The 20,879-nt window shown below is 36.0% G+C and overlaps 1 protein-coding gene across 4 annotated transcripts in view; it reads right to left on the bottom strand.

Annotated features, from left to right (window-relative positions):
- The window catches only part of LOC150097982 (MBT domain-containing protein 1-like), a 469,576-nt gene that overhangs the window by 422,502 nt on the left and 26,195 nt on the right, over positions 1–20,879 (bottom strand). For 2 of the 4 annotated variants that reach the window (XM_090406077.1, XM_090406080.1), the window contains exon 2: positions 13,217–13,398. The gene's annotated coding sequence lies outside the window, so the exon portion shown is untranslated. Of the gene's footprint in view, positions 1–13,216; positions 13,399–13,657; positions 13,843–20,879 lie in introns of all 4 variants that reach the window. The other 2 variants (XM_090406078.1, XM_090406079.1) reach the window with 2 other exon arrangements.

Raw genomic sequence — 20,879 nt, 5'->3', positions numbered from 1 at the left:
GATAGAAATATATTTATATAAAAAAAAATTTTGTTCCACTCCAAATTAACTGTCTGAGAATCAGAAAGGATTCATTATTCAGATATTTATTTCAAACCCTGATTTAGACAGATGGAGTGTCAGAATTCCTTAGTTGACATAGTGAGAGGGTGCATGTTGGAATACAAACTTGCCATGAAAGGAATGTTGTCAAAATTCATGTAAATAGCTTGCATAATTTCTTTAACACATATACCCAAAGGATGTATGCAATCAGTTATGTATGATATTGAGCATCCAATGCGGAAAAAAGATACTAATCCATGTAGAATGTTCTTGAAAATACTTTATTTTTAGGAGACAGTTAAGAGATAAATGTTTCTGACTGACAGAGTAGGTTCAATTGGCCTTGACAAAGTCGAATGGGTGATGTGTGAAAGCACCAGTAGCTATCTGTAATCATAATCCTTGATGATGGATAGAATCTAACTACTGCAGACTACTCTGTCTTGAACATCTGTAGACTTGAGTCCCATAATCCACCTTTGAACACTGCACAATATAGGTGAAGCAATGAAGATCGATTCATACTCCATTCAGAAGAGGGAGGAGGGGAGAGAACACACAAAGGAGATTTGACATGCTCTAACACTTTTCTCTAAGCTGACAAATGTGAGCTTTCATCAAAGATGAGTACCAAGAACTTCACTTCTAATGCTACTGGAATAAAACTTTGTCCATTTCTTAACTCAGGATTTAGGTGAAGAGTGCATTTTTGACAGAAGTATATATACTTTTTCTGAGAACCTGAACACAGTGCTAAGAGCCCATGAAAAAAACATGATCAATTGATTGTTGAAGTTGTCTTTCAATTACCCTCATGTTACAAGAGCAAGCATAAATAGTGAAATCAACATATAGAGCATTGCCTACAGTGTAGAATGAAACTATTCAGTGATTGAATTAACTTTGATGGTAAAGAGTGTCACATTTAAGACAGAGCCTCAAGAATACTCTCTCTTCTTGATGATATGGCATAGACAGTGTGCTTCCCACTCAGACCTAGAATATGCAGCTAGACAGAACAAATACAGGAAGTTGTCCTCTGAGACCTAGGTTATAGAGGTATTTTAATATGGAATATCCTCCCATGTTAAACAATACTGAAACCAGATGTTCTTATTTGAGAAATGAATCTCTAATACATGTTTCTAAATGGATCAAATGATCCAACTCTGAAAAAATGTCTATGAAAGCTGCATTGTGTGTTGGAGAGCAGATCGCTGCATTCTAAATACCACAGAAGTTTGGCATTAACTATTTTCTCCAATATTATACACAGACAGCTGCTCAGAGCAACAGGTCGATAAATGTTCGCTTTCGTTGGATCCTTTCCTGGTTTTGGAATGGCAATGACAATTGACTTATGGTAAGAATTCAAACACTCATCCTCTGAAAGTATTCTGTTGATTAGACTGTCCACACATGTAAGAACCTTAGCTGGCATAATGCCAAGAAGAGTCAATTCATGGATTTGAAGGGGAGAAAGGAATAAGGTGATGTATGAATTCATCAATAACATGCAAAATCACATGCTTTATACATAAAATTTTCCAACTGTTGTACAAGCAAAATAGTTACCACTTTAAAAACTAGAATTTTTACAAAAGAAAAGCTAATTTTCCGACATATAATAATAATAACTTATCATTGATTACCCTATTATCGGAATGAATTTGCCGTCTTCTGCCATGCACATGCCGTATTCTGACCATAGATGCAAGGGATCTTGCATCTATGGTCAGACAGTAAAAGAATATCTAAGGAAGATAATGGAAGATGTTTATTCATTTCATAATGTCGTCATCAGGAGATACTGCACTGGAATGACTGATCAGAAGAGTTTTATTTCAAATAGGGTTTGAAATACAATAAGTTCCTCCTTAATGGAATGCTGATTGTACAGCTCTAGTCCATTGGTAGAAATGTTTAGCTACTGTTTCTCTTGTTAGTTTTTAATAAAAATTCAAGAGGATATGAAGTGGTTGCTGAGATTCTAGCAAAAGTTTCTCCCAAAATGTCTGCAACAACACATCCATTATGTTCCATGGTAGACAAATGGTGCATTCTATATCTACCTTTCATTTTCTGGATTTTATCCCATACAATTTCTGCATGGCTGTTTGATTACTCGATGATGTAAACTGCACCTAACATTGTTTTGACTCTGTCATCTCACATAATGTGCTTTGGCCTGAGCCCGTTATGTGAGATGACACATTTAAAAGCTATTAGACTGAATGTGGTTGGGTATGTACTAAACATACCCCGTACTCCACCTAGATCCTTTTTTAGCTGCTTAACACTCTGGATTCCACTACATCTCTGAATAGAGTGGGAAATGAGATGATGTTTTTGGAACTGTGGATGTTGCTGCCTGGACTTCCTTGAAACAAAGGAAACCAGTCAAGTTACTTAGTTGTGACAGGCTCAACAGAATGTCACCTTGGCTTCAAAGAAAGTTAAATGGCATGCCAAGGAAGTTAATCCTATTTTCACTCCTATGTAATTATTAATATTAACACCAGACCAGTATAGAGTCAAAAGATTTTTCATGGGAGATACACACTGTTACACACAAACCATGCTTTAACCTCGTTCAATGTATCTGCATTCACAACATTAAGCAATGCATTCCACTTGCCAACTGCCCTCCATACAAAGAACCTGCTCTTTATGCCTTTGCTCACACCCTATTATACAGTTTCCAGTTATGTCCTGTTGTTCTACTCCCTGCCCATTCTACAAAAAATCTCTTCACATTAACCTTGTAACAATCATTTATCAACTTAAATGTCTCAATGATATCCCCTCTCTTCCTCCTATTTACAAGGCATTGCAAACTGCATTCCCTCAATCTGTCTTCATAATCCAAATCTCAAAAATTAGTTACCTTCTTAATCAGTCCTCTCTGAACCCTTTCCAATATTGTGAAAAGAAGTGCACAATAATCTACATGAAACCTGATCAAGGCCTTATACAATGGAATCAGAACCTCTTTATTTTTGCATGTTAAGGTCCTCCAAATCATTGCCATAATCTAATATGATGACTTCAACTTGTGCAATGTGACCTCTAAACTTCAGATCTTTGCCCACCACCACTCCAAGGCTCTTGTTTCAACTTTCTCTAAAATTTCCCAACCAAGTGTATACTTTGCATCCCATTGTTGCCTACCATATTTCAGAACCTTACACTTGGCAACATTGAACTAACTGTTCATTTCATTAATATACAATTAAAAAAACAACGGTCCTAAAACAGATCCCTGTGGCATACCACTAGTGATTTTCCTCTAATCACTAGTGGCATGGCACATCACTAGTTTGCTAGCTTTGCGCGATGAAAAACCCTGCCACCTCCATATAAGCTTGGCTAATTTACATTACCGTGGAAAACCTTCATAAAGATTATTCACATCCTAGATGGGATTTGAAACCAGTTCTTTCAAAGAAAAGAGTAACACCATTATCATATGAGCACCTCAGGTTCATAAGTGATATAAATCTTTCAAAATGGGTACCTGTAGGATTTTTCAGCAAGCAAATTTCCTTTTACAGAGAATCCTGTTTCTCTGCAAATATGCAGAGAAAACAGGAGGAAAGAACATGAACTTTTCATTTACCCAGCACTATTTCACTGTGAGGCATATAAAAGGCGATTTCACCACTATGATGGTGAAATCACTTTTATATGCCTCAAGGACTACATTTAAATGGTTTTGGAATTAGAGGTTTGGAGAAAGTGTTGTTTCATGAGAGTTTGGTAGTGCAAAACCAGGGAAATTAGTGATTTGTTTAAGTTAAGGGATATTACATCCCATATCGTTTCTCAGCCAAATTTCTACTATATTCGGCATGAAATGCCGAATATAGTAGAAACTATATAAAAGTTCAGTGATTCCAAGCGTAAGCAAATACCTGGATACTGCAGCAACTGACCCTTAAGGTAGTGCAAGCTGAGGCAACTCATGTTGCCTCAGCTAACTCATGGTGGAGCAAGCTCTGATCACTATTCTTGATATTTATCCATAATGGAATTTATCTCCTAGGAGCTGTATTACTGTTCTACATTATGAGAGGTCACTACCCAGACCGGCTTCAACCTTTACTGAGGTCTCACCAGTGAGTAGGTAGACCAAGTTAATATCAAGTTTGTAGCGAACAGAACTTACAACCCTTCTATGAGTATTGCCGAGAGGTGTCCTAATAAATTATTAGATATATGAAGAGCCAAAGGCTTCAATTCGGCGACATATGACTTGTTTAAGTTGGATGCAATCAAGCATGTGTCTGGCCACTTCTGTGATAAATTGATAAGGGAGCATTTGCACAGAAATTATTATGGAATGATGAATGCGATTTCACAAGTTTCCATTTCAAATGGATTGGTAGCGACAGCACATATGTGTAAATATGGGCACAAAAGGAAGTTGAAATGCATGCAGACGAATATCAGGAATAAGGGACAGAAGTTTTTGGCATTCGTCAGCTCAACTTAGCCAAAAATTATAGGTATCAATGAGAGCTGGCTGACAGAAAGTGATCTAGTTACTGAATAGAATAGGGATAGAATGTAAAGAGAACTATATTTTCAGGGAGGATAGAAGGAATATGATAGGAGGTAGAATGCTGCTGCTGATGATGATATCTGAAGAATTACAACCAACAAATTAGAAGTTAACACGTTCGCTGCCAACTACAATTATTCTCGTAGTTGGTAAACCAGCTACACAAGCCAACTACGAGTATACTCGTATGACGCTTACCGCTGGCAACGAGATTACCATACTGACCTTGAAGAAGTGAAAATGCTTGGCTTGTGGAGCTAGCATCAAAACTGTGTATTCTCATAGATGGTATATGCTCTGCACAAGCCAACTACGAGTATACTCGTATGACACTGACCGCCGGTAACGAGAGTACCGTACTGACCTTGAAGAAGTCAAATTGCTCGGCATACAAGAACAGACTATGCCGAAGTAGCGTGGCAGTGAACGTGTTAAAGAGAACTTTAGGTCTGGTGAAGATGGTTCGTTTGAGGATGTCTGGTGTGAAAGAGAGGTCAATAGAACAAAATATATTTTTGGCTGCTACTATAAACCAGGAGGTCCCCACAGGAAGATTACAATGACCTATATAGGCAAATTAACACAATGAGTGCAGGCCAAATGATTATAATGGGAGACTAACTATGGGGATATAGATTGGAGAGAGAAAAAGGATTATGGCAAGATGAAAGTAGAATTTACACAGTCTATGGGATAATTACATGAAACAGCATGTTATAGAAGGGATGAGAGATTTGAGAGCTGAATCTGATAATGTCAGAAGATATATCCATAATCAAGGTAGACAATCTGCCTCCGATTGGGAAGCGTGACCACGTAGTCTTGTTCTGGGACGATGCCAAATGTGGAATTCTCTGTCAAAAAAGGGTTTATGTCGAATTTAAAAAAAAAAAAAAAAACTGATATTATAACAGACTTGGAAGTTATATTGGATCAGTTCCATGTCTTCAGAAGCCACAAAGAAAGAATGTCAGTAGTGGATGTGAAGTGATCAGAGATTGTTTGAGAGAAGCAGTATCAGACTGCATACTCAAGGTCAGAAGGATAAACCAAGCAGGAATTAAGTGGATGAAAAGAAATATAAAACACTGCATAGGAAATATAAAGAAAATGGTGATCAGCATGCTCATGAGCTGTACAATGTGCAAGCAAGATGAGACACTAGTTTGGTAAGAAATGCTAAATCAGATTATGAGAGAAAACCAGCTAAGCAGTCCAAAGTAAATCCAAAACAGTTTTTTTCATTATGTAGCAAGTAAGAGGAAAAATGACTATGACAGTATAACTTTAAACAATGCTTATGGTAGGATGGTGATAGAGACAGAAGTTAAGTTGCTTAGTGATCATTTTGCAAAGGTCTATCATCCAGGTGGAGACTTTCCAGTTGCCTATGTGACAGATATGCATATCAAAATTGAGGTAAATAAAGAGGAGAAGTTTGGCATATTGAAAATGCAAAAGTAAACATAGCAGTGGGACTGGATGGCATGTTGGCCCGTGTACTGCAAGAATGTACACGAGAATTGGCATTGATTATGATGAAGTTGTTCAATTTAAGCTCTGGAAGGGTTCCAGAATGTAGCAAACTACACAACAATTAATATATCAGGAGTGGTTGTTAAAGTATTGGAAAAGCTGGATAAAAGTAAAATCCAACATTGGGTGGATAGGGATGCGATACTCTATAGTGGGCAGCACTTCTCTGTAAAAGCCCAGCAGTAATCCCTCGATTAGTGCATCATTTTTTTCCGATACCCAAATTCGATTAGTGCGCCTCTATAATTCGATTAGTGTGCCTATATACATCTTAAAAATAAATGTTACAGATTTTAAAAATTTTCTATCTATACATTTTTATGGCTAACTATTTTAAAAAATCACTCACTAGAATGAAATAATTTAGTTACCTATTTAAAACATTTTACTAAGTTATTTTTTAATGGCCTACTACACTACTTCCATGTACACCATGTTCCAAAATTTACCATCAATATTTATGTAGTCTGCTATAGTACGCCCACAGAATCGAGACCCTTCGACACTTCTGTGCATTTCACAAAAAGGAAAACCCATTCCGATAATAGGGTAATCAATCCGTCTTCTGGGATGAGTTGTTTATTATTATATGTCAGAAAATTAACTTCTCTTTTATGATCATTGTAGTTTTTAAAGTAAAAACTATTTTGCTTGTATAACGGGAAATTTTATCTATAAAGCACGTGATTTCGCATGTTGGTGACCGATTCATACATCATTTCTTTCTCCCTTTCAGTATGAATCGACTATTCTTGGCACCAAGACAAGCGAAGCTGTACAAAAGTGTGGGCATACTATAATTACATAGCGCTTTGATGGTCGTATCTCGTGCCTCCTTTGCAATGTTATATGAGTGTGTTTTCCTTACTTTTTTTTTATTTTCAAGTATTTTCCCAAGCTTTAATCATGAGTAAAAGAATTAGTGAGCAAAAAAGTGGATGTGTGAAAAAGATTCGATGATGAAGAGAGAAGCAGTAAAATTTTGCAGAAGAGTAGAAGAGGCAATAGGGCCATACTGTCGGTTGTATGAAAAAAAGAAACAAAATGCCTGCCAAACTACGTTAGCTCAATTCTTTGTTAAGAAGTAGAATAATAAAATTTATATTCTGAATATGTTTTATTGTCTTTCAGCTTCATGGTTTTCCTTTAACTAGGCCCTGAGACATACCTTAATTTTTTTATAAAAAAAATAAAAAAAAAAAAAAAGAAATTTGAGGAATGAATTATACTGTTTCCCATAGGTTATTATGTAATATATATACTTGATTAGTGAGTTTTCGATTAATGCTGCTGTTTTAAAGAACGCATTAGGCATACTAATCAAGGGATAGCTGTATTCACATTTTATAATAAAGTGACAGCAGAATTGGACAAAGGATAAATGGCCATGCCATGATACTGCTGAACTTTGCAAAGGCATTTTACAGAATACCACATGGAAAACTATTACAAAAGTTGGAGAAAATGTAAATAGATATGAGGGGGGGTGACAAACTGACACTAGAAAGTAGTATATGGTGTAGTGAAATCTAGGAGAATGATGATGATAACCAGTGGAGTACCTCAGGGTGCTGTACTAGGGCCACTACTCTTTAATTTGGATATCAATGATATGTTGTTTTTATGTGTCATCCAGTTGTTTTCGACTTTTGATGATCCTGTGAACAAAGGCTCTCCATCCCACTCGGACTCTTGTACCTTCTTTCAGTAATTATAAGTTCAAATTGGTAAGTTCTTTTATGTTGTCCATTCAACTCTTTTATGGTCTTCCTCTTCTTCTCATTCCCTCAATCTTCCCCAACATAACAGCCTTTTGCAAAGATTCATTAGCTCACATAATATGACTAAATTTCATTAACTTCTGTTTAGTGACGATTGCCTCCAAGGAACATTCTATCTTTATATTCTCTAAAACCTTATTACTCATTCTTGCAGTCCATGGGATTCTTAATAGTCTCCTCACACCCATAATTCAAATGAATCAATTCACTTTCTGTCTTTCTTCTTAATAATCAAGCTTTCACATCCATACATCACTACTGAAATACCACTGCTTTGACAATTCTAACTTTCGTGGCCCTTACTCGCATCTCTTTCATAATTTTTGTCAGGTTTGACATCACTCTTTTTCCCATGACTATCCTTCTTTTAATTTCATCTTCACATTTACAATCATTTCTGATTCTGGACCGCAGTAAATCATAACTTTGAACAATTTCTATTTTATCTCCCTCTATTATAAATTCATTTAAATTGCCAGAAGTTATCACTTTTGTTTTGTTGATGTTTAAATTAAGCCCAGCTTCATTACTTTCCATCTTAACCAATAGAATCAACTGCACCAGATCTTCCTTAGTTTTTGCTATGAGGGTTCTATCATATGCATAACTTAAATTATTTATTTTTCTGCCACCTATATTAATTCCAGCTGGATCTTTGTCTAAATCAGCCATTCTCACATAATATATTCATTATAAATATTAAAAAGATAGGGCGACAGTATATAACCCTGACGCACCCCCCAATTTCCACTCGAACACTGTCTGTTTCTCCAAAGACTGTTTTTACTGAAGCTTCATACATACTTTTTACAACTCCTAAAATAAGTTGTCATACAGCTCTCTTATCAAAAAAAATTAGATGTTTGGGTATTCCCATTGATCTCAGTCAATGGGAAGACCCAATCCACAGTCAGTTGTGAGCTACACAATCAAAAGCATTCTTATAATCAATAAAACAAATAAATACCTGCTTCTGAAATTCTCTTGTTCTTTCCATAATCCATCTCATGTTTGCTATTGGTCTCTGGTTCCTCTACTTCTTCTAAAGCTTGCCTGTTCTTATGGCATTTCTCTATTCACATATGGCTCCTCCAACCTTTGTTGGATCACTTTCAGCATAATTTTACTTGCATGTGAAATTAAAGCGATGGTTCTATAATTATCACAATCTCTATTTAATAGAGATTGTGATAATTAGGATTTAATTTTTTTTTTGGAATTGGGATGAATACTGGTGCTTTTCCAATCTCTAGGTCAGTATAATTTCTTCCCAACCTGATAACAAATTTCAGTCAATATATTGACTACTTCATCACCAGCTGTTCTCAATAATTTCACTGACAACATCAGCTCCAGGAGCTTTTCCTTTTGGCAGCTGTTCCATTGCTGATATCACTTCACTTTTCATTATCATGGGTTCCTCAACAAATTCTCCTTCAATATTATCATGTTTCTTGTACAAATCCTCTACATATTCTTTCCATCTTTTTACACGAATTACTTTTTACAACTTATAATCTAAGGATAAACTTCCCTGTAACATCATTTATTTTTCTAAACAGATCTCTTGTTCTACCCATAATACTGCTTTTTTCAATTTCCTTGCACCTTTTATTTAGATGTTTTTCCTCATCTTTCCTAGCCTGTCTTCGGAAATCTGCCCTCAGTTGTGTAATCCTTTCTTTGTTTCTCTGAAGTTTCATTTTGCTTCTTTTCTCTGTTAATTGAATAGCTTTTGCTGGCAACCATTTATAACCTTTCTTTCTTGTTGCTTTATTTAGTCTTCTTTGCTGCTTCTATGTTTGTACCTTTTGTTCTTCCCATAACACTTTCCTGTCTTCTCCAAACTTTTTGATTTCTTTTCAACTTCTGATTTTAAATGCTTCATTTATAGAATTTAAATCAAGTCTGCACCAGGTGGTGTTTTTTCTGCTTGGATAGCACTCCTCCACCTTCTGCTGGCAACAACATAATCTATATGATTTCTGTATTTTCAACTAGGTGAAGTTCATGTTTATAATCTTCTTTTATGTTGTTGGAAGCAAGTGTTTGCAATAAAGCAACTGTTCTCAACACAAAACTCCAACATCCTTTCTCCTGCTTCATTCCTCAGTCCTAAATCAAATTTTCCAGTGATGTATCATTCTTTTTCACCCATTTTTGCATTCCAATCACCTATATCAAGAGAAAATCTATTTTATTAATACTGTATATTACTTGTTGCAAGCTGCCATAAAATTCTTCTACCTCATCTTCAGTTGAATCTGTAGTGGGGGTGCATACACATGTATGAGTGCAACATTCCCTGGGTATGCCTTTATTCTGATTAGAATTATTCTATCAGATACTGGGTTATAACCCAAAATGCAGTTTCTGTACTCTTCTATGAATGCTACTCCATTTCTTCAAAGGTTTTCATGTCCAGGGTATACCATCATGAAATCATCAGTATTGTTACGTCATTGTTTTTCTATAAATTTACTATTATTATTTCTCCTGTGTCAACTAAGAATAAATCTCTAAACTATGTCTCTGGGACGTTTCCCTTTTCAAACTCTGACGATATTTCATTGTTTTAGCTGTGCCAGTCAGAACTTTAGGACAGAAAATTCTTATCCAAAGAAACCTTCCTGGAGGTCAAGTGTTCCTAACCTTGTTAAAAGAATTAAGTAACTTAAAGTAATCTTAGCATACAGTCTGGCCTAAATGCTCTTAACTTCCTTTATGTTTTTTGGTGTTACAAAATGATTAAACATGAATTTAGTTTTTTCTCTGTTTATTTTTAGACCGACTTTTCTGCTTTCATGATATAGGTCTTCTATCATTCTATTAAAATAATAAATTTGGTTTAATCCTTTATCCAAGTGTGTGCAAACAAAGATTGCGCCTGAAAGTATCTTCCGGACTAGGGTAAAGTGGTACAACACCAGGCGAATGCTGGCAAAGGTGGAGCAAGCTACCAACACTCCTATCTCAGTATCTCCCATAATGCAAAACACATCTCCTTGCGGATATGTATAATGTTATGCATTAAGGGAGGGGGCACTACCCAGACTAGTTTCGACCTTTATTGAGGTCTCTTCAGTGGGAGCCAGGCCCAAGTGGAGATACCAAGGCAGAAGCATTAGCAAGGTCATCTCCTCCTATAGGAGCTGCTAAACAGTGTGCCACCTTTTTATTAAATTACTCTGGATTTAGAGAAAGGTGTTGAAAGTTTATTTTTCACTTGGTCAGACTATAATAAATTTAGTTTAATCCTTTATCCAAGTGTATGCAAACAAAGTTTGCACCTGAAAGTATCTTCAGGACTGGGGTAAAGTGGTACAACACCAGGCAACTCCTTGCAAAGGTGGAGCAAGCTGCCAACACTCCTATCTCAGTATCTCCCATAATGCAAAACACATCTCCTTGCAGATATGTATAATATTATGCATTATACATATCCGGCCCCTCCCCTAATGTATAACATTATACATATCCGCAAGGAGATGTGTTTTACATTATGGGAGATACTGAGATAGGAATGTTGGTAGCTTGCTCCACCTTTGCAAGGAGTCGCCTGGTGTTGTACCACTTTACCCCAGTCCTGAACATACTTTCAGGCACAAACTTTATTTGCACACACTTGGATAAAGGATTAAACTAAATTTATTATAGTCTGACCTTGAAAAATAAACTTTCAACATCTTTCTCTAAAAAGGTGGCACACTGTTTGGCAGCTTCTATAGGAGGAGATGACCTTGCTAATGCTTCTGCCTTGGTATCTCCACTTGGGCCTGGCTCCCACTGAAGAGACCTAAATAAAGGTCTAAACTAGTCTGGGTAGTGGCCCCTCCCTTAATGCATAACATTATACATATCCACAAGGAGATGTGTTTTGCATTATGGGAGATACTGAGATAGGAGTGTTGGTAGCTTGCTCCACCTTTGCCAGCATTCGCCTGGTGTTGTACCACTTTACCCTAGTCCGGAAGATACTTTCAGGTGCAAGCTTTGTTTGCACACACTTGGATAAAGGATTAAACTAAATTTATTATTTTAATAGAATGATAGAAGACCTATATCATGAAAGCAGAAAAGTCGGTCTAAAAATAAACAGAGAAAAAACTAAATTCATGTTTAATCAAAAACACCAAAAAACATAATGTAACAATTTTGTAACACCAAAAAACATAATAATAGAAAACAATTTCTTGGAAAGAGTCTCTTCATATACATACTTAGATCATCTCATTGATCTAAACTGAGGACTCCAAAAGGAAATAAATAGGAGAGTTCAACCCGCCTGGGGTGCATTCAGAAAATTGGAAAGCATTTTTCAAAACAATGATGTCCCACTCTGTTTAAAAAGGAAGACATTTAACCAGTGTATACTTCCAGTCATCACATATAGCTGTGAAACTTGGTCGCTAACAAAACCACTGGCAAATAAACTAACAATTCAAAGAATCATCACATTAAAAGATAAGAAGCGAAACACCTGGATAAGAAGCCAGACTCACATCACTGACATCATTCTTCACCATAAGCAACTAAAATGGAAATGGGCCAGACATCTATCCAGAAGAGAAGATGCACGATGGACTACTATAGTAATGAACGATTCCAAAAGAAGGGAAACGAGGCCGAGGACGTCCTAAAAGAAGATGGAGAGATGAACTGTCAAAATTTGTTTGGAAAAATTGGTCAACCATTGCCAAGAACAGAGGAAGGTGGAACTGGAGGAGGCAGTGGACAGAAAATGGCTGAAAAGAAGAAGTAAGACAAGGGGTCATATGTGGAAGTTGTGTAAGAATGTAGTTAACAGGTGTGTGCAGACCAGATTTATTGCATGGAGAGTGATGAACGAGTGGAATGGATTGCCAGAATTAGTTGCGAGTTGCCTGACAGTGAATGAGTTTAAGAAGCGGTACGTTAGGTTTCGTATGTATAACAGTTATTTTGTCTAGCATGATGAGTCTTCTGACTCCATGGCGATAACATATAATAATATATCAATCTTTTTGTGGCTATAAATTGACTGTAAACTTATCTGGAATTTGGCATAAACACTGCAACGATGTATCATATTTCAGTACCAAATTGCATATATATCTCATAATGGTGAAAAAAAAAGCATTTCATCATTAAGAACAAAAATGAAAATTTCACATTCTGCAAATCTTAGTAATGCCTGCAATTCCCCCCCTCCTCCAATCAAAGAGTAAGCAATAAGCACATGCAAAAACTAATGAAATCTCATTATCCAGCCTTTAGCACTATAAAGCAATTCAGATATTGAGTGACTTACTATATTAGCTCCTCTTTTATCAACATTCTAGTTGTGCATATACAGGACCTCTTGCAATATTTATAAATACCTTATTTATTTTGTTCCATAAATCATGCAAAAGAATAACTCTGTAAACATGTTCCTGATTTTCTTATAAACTGCATCTCGTTTAAGCCAATTTTCTTTTCATCCCATTCATGCTAAAAGACAGAAAAAGAGAGTAACTTAACATAATAATACATTATAGCTTAAAAAGTAGGCATGAATATAGATAATGTTTATATAATAAAAGTTTAACAGAGCAGAAGATTCTTTTAAAGAAAGGTGACATTAGCAGTGTTTTAGTAGTAAAAAAAAAAAAAAAAAAGAAGACTAAAATGAAGATTTTAAAGTTCCTTACAACCAGATACATTTAGCTGTTTTGAAATATTGTTTAGAAATAAAAATATAACCACATACTGCATCAGAGGCATAGCTAGGGAGGAGCGGAGGAGGCAGTCCGCCCCGGGCGGCATATTGAACCTTTTGGAACTTTTGCAGTGAATTCTAAATTAGTCTTGAGAACTCATTTCCAATTATTGTAATACTACTGCAAATTTTCCTCACAACTGCTGTAGGTGTTGCTAGTTGTGAGAGGAGTTTTTCTAAATAAAATAGATTAAGAATTACCTACATTATTATGAAATAGACTTCACCTCATCGATGATTTTGCTAACATAAAAGCAAGAAAAATAACATTTTAGAATGTTGAAATTAAAAGTTTTACTTCAAAAATAAACATAGTAATTTATGTCCCTATACATCGTTTTGACTTTTTGTAATATTTTTGGTGTGTATTGAGAGGGATGGCAAAAGCTCTAGCTACATTCCTGTACTGCATCATATATTGTAAAATTTTTAATAGTTAACACATTTAAACTACCCATATAAAGAAGTTTGCACAGTATCATCTAAACATTCACTACAAAAATGTGCAAGAGAATTGGCATTGCTTCTGATGAATTTGTTCAATCTAATTCTCATCTCTAACAGGATTCCAAGGCAGTGTAAATATGGCAAGATAGTACCATTGCATAAAGGCAGCTCTAGGAGAGCAATAGTAGTAAAGGTGATATAGATATCCTGTAGGATGATTTAAACAAATTGGCATTGTGGACAATGGTGACAATTGTGGATTGTCAATTTAATGTTGCAAAATGTAAGGTTATGCACTTTGGATTGAAAATGTTGCATATAGTGTATCATATTGATGGTACTGGATTGCAGGAAATTGATGAGGCTAGGGACTTATGGATAATAGTGCACAAAGAGTTAAAGTTCAGAGGACATATTGCAGAAATTTGTAAACCAGCTCAAAGAATTACTTGGATGTTGAAAAACTTGCTAAAAAGTAAAGATAAGTAATTATTCCACTTTATAAGGCTATGATTCAGTCACATCTTGACGACACACAGATTATTGTCATCTGGGATTATTGGAAACCAAGAAGTGGTTAAGAGGATTCAGATACGAGCGACCAAGATGGTGACATGTCTGTGGAATAATCCTTGAGGATAGGTTGAAGTTTTGTGAGTTACAAAGTTTAGTTGATAGGTGGAAAAGAGAAGACATGATAGAAACTTTTAAGATATTAAAGGGGTTTTATAAAATTGATGCAAGTGAAATTTTTCAAAATATGACAAATAGAGAACTAGGGGCCATCTGTGGAAGTTGTATAAGAGTATGGTTAGTAAGGGGTCTGCAGACCCCGTGGGAATTTACTTGGAGAGTGGTGAGTGAGCGAGTGGAATGGATTGCCAGAATTGGTTGCGAGTTTCCTGATGGTGAATGTATTCAAGGATAGGTATGATAGGATATGTGTGTATGATGGTTGATTTGGGTCTCCCTTAATGAGTCTCCGAACTCCATGGAGATGGTGTAAAATAATAATAATAATAATAAAAAGAGACGAGTGAAACGCCACAGGACTCTATTCTTGTCCACTACCATTTAATTTGTACAATAATGATATAAGAAAGGATCTGAGAAGAATTGTTCAGTTGTTTGCTGATGATGCAAAATTAGATAGAGCAATAATTAATATAGATGTTAAAATTTTGCAGGATGATAAGGGTAGACTGGCAATATGGGAAAAAGTGAATGGATATCAGCTTAATGTGGCAAAGTGTAAGGTTACACATTTTGAGGTGAAAAGATTACCAGCTGTATACCACATTGATGAAACTGTACTCCCAGAAACTGATCACCCCCTAGCCACTATGACTCCAACATTTGGGACTATTAGTGGATAAGGAGTTAACAGGGCACATAGTAAAAGTGGCTAAAGGCAGCTCACTGGATTACTTGGTCACTGAAGAATACTTTGACAAGCAAGTTGTTATTCCTCTTTATTGAGCTTTGATAAGACTCCATCTTGACTACTGCATACAGATCTGGTCACATGGGTATCTTGGCAATAAGGAAGAGGTGGAAAGTGACCAAAACAGCAGCAGCGGGTCTATGGAATGAACCTTACGAGAATAAGATTGTGGGTTACAGAAATTGGTTGACAGATAGAAAAGGAGTGATATGATTGAAACATACAAATTATAAGGAGTCTATTCAAGATTAATACAGATGAAATTTTTCAGAACATATTTGGTAGTGGGAGAACTAGGGGAGGGAATCCTTGGAAACTGAGCAAAAGTGTAGTTAGCAAGGGTGTTAGAACTAGATTTTTTGCTTGAAGAGTGGCAAATGAATGGAATAGGTTGCCGGAGTACATTGTGAGTGCCATGACTGTGAATGAGTTCAAAGCAAAGTATGATGATGCTGCACAAATGTTGCATAGTGTTTGGCATGATGTTAGGGCCTCCCTCAAAAAGTCTAAGGACTTCACGGAGTAGCCATAATAATAATAAATGTACCTAACTTTCAATCTCATTAATCTTCCTACTGGCCGAGGTGGATGAAATAGTGAGACCAAATTGCACTTCTTATCCGTTATTCAATGGGTGTTACAGAATCATATCTAGATTTAGCTAGATGTCTACAGACGTCCAGCTAAATCTGGATACGATTGGGGGGTTAAAAGAATACATTTGTCTCAAGCACACACTGAACCAAACTTCATCTATAAGGATACTACTCGGCTAAAAGCTTGTATAGCAATCTGTTTTAGCAATCTGCGTACTTGTTATAGCAAAGTAAAGAATATGTTGGACAAGGGAAATGCATGTAGATTATATTTAGATTTTGTAAAGGGTTTCAATAGATTGCCACATGACAAGCTAGTAATTAAATTGGAATAGATAGGGTTGGATGGTAAATTAATGTGTTGGATTGGAGTCTAACAGTCATCAGCAAGTGGTGTATGGGGGGGAGTTATATAACAGAAGAGGAAAGTTCCTACTGGTGTTCCCCAGGCATCTGTTTTGGGGATGTTGTTTAATTTTTATATAAATGACAGCCCCAAAACAGACCTCTGGGGTTTGAATGGCGATATACAGTTGTTTGTAAATGATGTGAAGCCGGGGAGTACCATAAAGAGCAGAAAGGATGGTGTAGCCTTGCAAGAGGACTTGAATAGATTGCGTGAATGCCTGCATCATGAGTGGGTCTACTAGTTCAACATATCAAAGTGCAAGGTTTTAAAATTTGGGAAGCAAAAATGGGGTGTAGAGTATAAGATTGGTGGGAATATCTTAGAGAGGTAAAGAGAGAGGAGGGATCTAGGGGGTGATGGTGGATATGGACCTGAAATTTCTGGGATGATTTTGCTAAAATTTTCAGGGCAGCACAGCAGATTATGACCATGATGTAGTGAATGCCGACATGTAGAACTAAGGATATTATAATTCCATTGTACAAGGCTTTGATCAGACTGTATATGGATTACTGTGCACAGATTTGGTCACCTGGTTTTCAAAAGGATGATGAGTTGTTCGAGAGGATTCAGAGACTTTTGACTAAGTCGGTTTCTGGTCTCTCTGGAAGTTGAAGTATGAGAACAGATTGAGAGAATACAAATTGCAGAGCCAAGAGGATAGGAGGGGTCATGATCGAGATGGAGAACAAGAGGCTATCCCTGGAAGCTGTATAAGGAGGGTAGGGTATGAGTGAAAGGGTGAAGAGTAGATTTTTTTGTATGGAGAGTGGTGAGCGATTGGAATGCATTGCCTAAAAGTGTGGTGAGTGCATGCATTTAAGTCAAGGCATGCGAAACCTACTGCAATGAGTCTTTTGACATGGAGGTCTGCTAACAATAATAGTAGTGCATTACTTGAATAACTGATTAAATTTGACATTAATTTAACATTACTGGGATAACTTCAATCAGAAACTTTCTAGTCTGATCCTTGCAGTGTTTCATCTTAATGGAATATTGCGGAGAACTCACCCAAAACTGGAAACAAACTAATCTTCAACATTCCATCTAACACCAACAGTGAATCAGGGCTTGTCCAAAGAAAAGAAATTCAGCCTTGTTCTTTTTCCCAATAATAGTTAATAATAAAATAAAATAAGAATTAAAAAGAGAACATTAACAGATTCCTTCTCTGTTAATTCCCTACATGGCACCAATTTGCCTAGATTCAGAACCTCATGTGGATGGTATTTATATATATCAGTAGACAGTTCGATGTAGTTTTGTTTCTTTTTGCATATTTTTCACTTTTTGTCAAATGCTCATTAATATTTTTACAGCTCTACTTTCTGCATATTTTTCTTCCCTTCATCTTACTTTTTTAATGTTTCTATCCTTTAAATCTAATCACTATTGATATATCAAAATCAATAATTCTCTAGTTAAGTCTTGAAGATATTATTGCTCATTGCCATCTGAATCAGCTTGAATCTTGCATAACTAGAATTAAAGATGCTAGAAACTTGCTTCTCAAAAAATGTTGAAGCCTATAATTTTTCTCATTCTGTGAAAAGCTTTTGACAAAGAAAAAAAGGAAATGGACCATGTTTTGGCTGACTAGTGATTAAGGTATCTAACAATTAAACGTTTCATATCTGGAGTGAATTTTATACTTAAAGGGTAGTTAATCAGGTGTGCACAATTCCCACATAGTGGAGATCACTTCATCCACACAGCACAGCCATGTTTAATTTGCAGCGGTTGTGTAAAATTCTTGTTTGTTCATAATTTTTCACATACAGAAATTCATAATAAGAGCAAAAAATAATATAAATGAAGCTGAAAGTGCTGCCACAAGATCAGCTTTGTTTACATTATTTTTTGACAATGATGATATACATAACTCATAAAATTTGAAAAGTGTTGAGATACTAGATGAAAATTTTTATCTTAATGAGTTTAATCTTTAAAAGGTACCCATAGCATGACTATAAACAACAAATTACACAATACTTACAGTAACTTTAATGAAATGAAAGTACAGATATTTCATACTAAAAATAACAGTACATCATCAGTGCATAGAAACAAGCAAATCAAAGAAATGGGAATACAAGGTACATACAGCAGTCAGTGGTTTATCAATTAAAAACTGTTGCCATGTGCTAGAAATTAATATTAATAAATAATATTATTAAAAACTATTTTTGATGGTTACATAAAATAAGAATCTCTGAAACTTTTTTTTGGGGGGGGGGGAATCGTTCCGATTCAGATTTAGCCAATGTGAAAGGGTTTTGCAACTTTCTTTGAAAAGACGTTCATATTTAAACCTACTTCTATGGAGAAGACAAGCTTCATCCTGCCAGATACTGTGTTTAACATCAATACTATGTTGTGCCAGGCAAGAACAGACTTTTGAGGTTTCATGTATTCAATATAATATTGATGTTCATTAATTCTTTTTTCCACAGAACAGCCTGTCTGCCCAAAGTAAATCAGATTACATTCACAAGATATCTGGTAAATGCCAGCTAATATCCGTATGAAATATCTATACTTTCATTTCATTAAGTTAATTACTGTGGCTATTGTGTAATTTGCTGTTAATCTTTATGAGTTGGCATATTTTTGATGAATGACAGCAAAAACCAACCAAGAGATCTAACTCACTAACCTTAGTTCTTCTATCCATGTTTTAAAGTGTGCAGAGAAATTTGGATGCAAGAATTAGTTATGGCTACTTGTTAAGTTAATAAATTTGCTAAGCATTCAACTAATTTTTATACAGTATTGCCCTTCCTATCTACTAGAAATCTGAGAGATAGAATAGCTTTATAGACTTCAGGTAATGAAAAAGATGTTCTAAGATATCAGGAAGTTTTTTTTTTTTTTTTTTTACATTCTATTTTTAAGATAATATTTTTCTTAAGTTGTTGGTCTGTACTGCTTGAAACAGAACTGGTTGCTAATATGTTGTTCGAAATCTTATCACATCAGTCTATAACTTTACGCTTACTAACATTAAACTGACAGCCATTTTCATTTGCCCAAATTTCCAGCCTATTCAAAATCATTCTATAAGTGCTAGATATCCACAGCATCCTTGACTGCCCTGCCTATCTTCACATCATCAGCAAACAACTGAACATCTCCTGTCAGATCCTTCCTAATGTCAATGTGCAGACTGAACAATAATGGTCCAAGGACTGAACCATGGGGTAACACCACTTGTCACCTTAAATCTGGCAGGTTCACATCTACCGTATACCACATTTTTTGATATCTGTCAACCATCACTTATCTATAATAAAATTAGTTTAATCCTTTATCCAAGTGTATGCAAACAAAGTTTGCGCCTGAAAGTATCTTCAGGACTGGGGTAAGGTGGTACAACACCAGGGAACTCCTTGCAAAGGTGGAGTAAGATACCAACACTCCTATCTCAGTATCTCCTATAATACAAACACATCTCCTTGCGGATATGTCTAATGTTATGCATTAAGGGAAGGGCCACTACCCAGACTAGTTTCGACCTTTATTGAGGTCTCTTCAGTGGGAGCCAGGCCCAAGTGGAGATACCAGCCAGAAGCATTAGCAGGTCATCTCTACCTATAGAAGTAGCCAAATGGTGTGCCACCCTTTTTTAATAAATTACTCTGGATTTAGAGAAAGATGTTGAAAGTTTATTTTTCACTTGGTTAGAGTATAATAAAATTAGTTTAATCCTTTATCCAAGTGTGAGCAAACAAAGTTTGCGCCTGAAAGTATCTTCAGGACTGGGGCAAGGTGGTGTAAGATGACCTGCTAATGCTTCTAGCTGGTATCTCCACTTGGGCCTGGCTCCCACTGAAGAGACCTCAATAAAGGTCGAAACTAGTCTGGGTAGTGGGCCTTCCCTTAATGCATAACATTAGACATATCCGCAAGGAGATGTGTTTTGCATTATAGGAGATACTGAGATAGGAGTGTTGGTAGCTTGCTCCACCTTTGCAATGAGTTGCCCTGGTGTTGTACCACCTTACCCCAGTCCTGAAGATACTTTCAGGCGCAAACTTTGTTTGCTCACACTTGGATAAAGGTTGTTTATTATTTTAACGGTATAATAGAACACAGAAACTAAGTAAATAATTAATTTATTAACTTGATGCTGATATTTCGCTGGTATTATAACCAGCATCTTCAGAGCACAAAAACACTGTTTGTCACAATACGCGAGACTAAAACAACATGGTGTACATTAACAAAATTGTAGCAGCAACACAAAGACTAGAGTCCTGATTTTGGCACCCTCTATCTGAAAAAAAAAAAAAAAAAAACGCTATCATATATATC

Source organism: Typopeltis vanoorti, chromosome 16, assembly GCF_054136105.1.
Source record: "Typopeltis vanoorti isolate ZY-2024b chromosome 16, IOZ_Tvanoo_1.0, whole genome shotgun sequence".
In the NCBI taxonomy this organism is placed as follows: Eukaryota; Metazoa; Arthropoda; class Arachnida; order Uropygi; family Thelyphonidae; genus Typopeltis; species Typopeltis vanoorti.
Note: the sequence above shows the minus strand (reverse complement) of the source record. Positions and strands in the feature narration are given on the sequence as shown.